This window comes from Budorcas taxicolor, chromosome 11, assembly GCF_023091745.1.
Source record: "Budorcas taxicolor isolate Tak-1 chromosome 11, Takin1.1, whole genome shotgun sequence".
Classification (NCBI taxonomy): domain Eukaryota; kingdom Metazoa; phylum Chordata; class Mammalia; order Artiodactyla; family Bovidae; genus Budorcas; species Budorcas taxicolor.
Window position 1 is genome coordinate 55,157,637 of NC_068920.1, and position 2,952 is coordinate 55,160,588.

Here is a 2,952-nt window from a genome sequence, read left to right on the forward strand (position 1 = left end):
CTGCAAACAGACTTTGAGTTTCTTTCTGTTTCTCCATCATGCCTCATAACCGTCAACAATTCGGTTGTTAATATTTTAGCCACAGAGCTGCTCATCTGTTGTGTTAATGATTTATACCACGTGCTGTCCCAGATTAGAGGGTGTGACGTTTGACTCTTCACTGGAATCACTGCATAATGGCAAGGCTGGTTTTCTGCCTTCCTCAGACACAACGCAGCTAAGACAGCAGCCAAAGAGACAGACCTGTAATTGAAGACTCCAAAAAGTGAGCTGCCACCTCTCCCTGAAAAGTTATCACTCTGAAGATATCATCAAAGCTCCTAGCCAGAGCTTCATTGCCTCTGGCTTAGGTTTTCAATTTATAAAAACCTCGTGATTCTTTTCTCCTTTGGAACAATTCTATTTTAAGGATGTAAATCTAACTGTACTTACAAAACTGAAAAAAATGTTCAGGCTAACTATACACAGTGATAGTTTATATGATTAATGCAGTAAGTTTTCATAGCTTGTTTTTGGTGTGTGGGGTGTTTGTGCATGTGTATTTTGCTGCCCTCTACTGGGAATAGAAGGAATGATTGGCAACACAACTTTGTAACGCAACAAAACCTCAACCAAAAAAAAAGGAAAAAGGAATTATATGCAGCTCCATCTCAACTGAAAGTCTCTTTATGATGGAAATGAAATAATCATCTGGTAAAGCTCTAAGAACTAGGATGAAAATACAGTTGATCTAAATGGAACTAATGAAATGAAATACAGATAAAACGCCTGAAGGTGATTAGCCCCAAGGTTTTGCTGCTTGTTCTTGTTCAGCGGCTGTCTTATCCGACGTTTGCGACCCCATGGACAGCAGCACACCAGGCTCTCCTGTCCTCCATGACATCCTGGAGTTTGCTCAAATCCCTGTCCCATGAATCAGTGATCTAACCATCTAGCCTCTGACATCCCTTCTCCTTTTGCCGTCAGTGATTTCCTGCCCCAGGGTCTTTTCCAGTGAGTCAGCTCTTCCCTTGAGGTGGCCAAAGTATTGGACCTTTAGCATCAGTCCTTCCAAAGAATATTCAAGGTTGATTTCCTTAGGATTGACTACTTTGATCCCTTTGCAGTCCACGGGATTTTAGAGTCTTGTCCAGCACCACAAGTCAAAAGCATCAATTCTTCAGTGTTCAGCCTTCTTTGTGGTCCAACTCTCACATCTGTACATGACAACTGGAAAAATCATAGCTTTGACTATGGGGACCTTTGTTGGCAAAGTGATATCTCTGCTTTTTAATAAGCTATGTGGGTTTGTCATAGCTTTCCTTCTAAGGAGCAAGTGTCTTTTAACTTCAAATTGCCGACATTCCTTTGATCAGAGACAAAAAGCAAGGGAATCCCAGAAAAACATCTACTTCTGCTTCATTTAGTACATGAAAGCCTTTGACTGTGTGGGTCAAAAACAAACTGTGAAAAATTCTTAAAGAGATGGGAATACAGACCACCTTACCTGTGTGGTGAGAAACCTGTATGTAGGTCAAGAAGCAATAGTTAGAATCAGACTTGGAACCACTGACTTGTTCAAAATTGGGAAAGGAGTGTGTCAAGGCTGAATATTGTCACCCTGCTTATTTAACTTCTAGGCAGAGTGCATCATGCAAAATACGTTGGATGAATCAAAAGCTGGAATCAATATTTCTGGGAGAAATATCAACAACCTCAGATATGCAGATGGTTCCACTCTAATGGCAGAAAGTGAAGAGAAACTAAGGAGCCTCTTGATGAAGGTGAAAGATTAGAGTGAAAAAACTGACTTGAAACAATATTATAAAAAACTAAGATCATGGCATCTGTTCCCATCATTTCACGGCCAATAGAAGGGGGTTAAGTGGAGCAGTTTCAGATTTTATATTCTTGGGCTTCAAAATCACTGTACACAGTGACTATAGCCACAAAATTTAAAAAAATGCTTGCTCTTGGAAGGAAAGCTATGACAAAGCTAGACAGTGTATTCAAAGGCAAAGATGACACTTTGCTGACAAAGGTCTGTAGAGTCAAAGCTATGGTTTTTCCAATAGTCATGGATGGATGGATGTAAGAGCTGGGCCATAAAGAATTGCTGCTTTCAAACTGTGGTGCTGGAGAAAACTCTTTAAATTCCCTTGGATTGCAAGGAGTTCAAACCAATCAATCCTAAAGGAAATCAACCCTGAATATTCATTGGAAGGACTGATGCTAAAGTTGAAGCTCCAATACTTCAGCCACCTGAGGCAAAGAGCCGACTTACTGAAAAAGAAGTTGATGCTGGGAAAGACTGAAGGCGAAAGGTGAAGGGGCTGAGACAGATGGTCAATAGCATCACTGACTCAGTGGACATGAATCTGAGCAAACTCCAGTAGGTCGTGGAGAACCAGGAAGACTGACATGCTGCAGTTCATGAGGTCACAAAAAGTCAGACACAACTTAGTGACTGAAAAACAACTACTACTAAAATTCCTCTTTTAATATGTGAAGAAATTTAGGCACAAATAGATTAAGACATTTCCTGAAGACTCTTACTAGAAAAAGAAAGTGGAAATTTGAACCCAGGCAACCTCACTACAGAAGCCATGCCCTTGTAACTACACTAAGAGGCACTCGAGATGCTGGCGCACCGTTGTGGTCAAAATGTACTTGTAGAACAAACTCATCCACTTGCTCATTCTTCAAACATCTGTATTTTATGAGTTAGTCTAAAATTAGTACCAACTAATTTGTTAGGCAAGACTATATTAGCACATACCCTCTACCATGCTAAATTACAGAAATATTTCACCTTTAGATAACATTTTTGAAAGCAGATACTGAAAGTAAACATGATTTTTATTCCCTAGGTTTTGTTCTCAGTTTTCCAGATTTTGTTCATTTTCATTCCCTTTTCATGACTTGGCCTGCTAATGTCTCCTAGCCTTCCAATCTCAGCTTATAATCATGGCT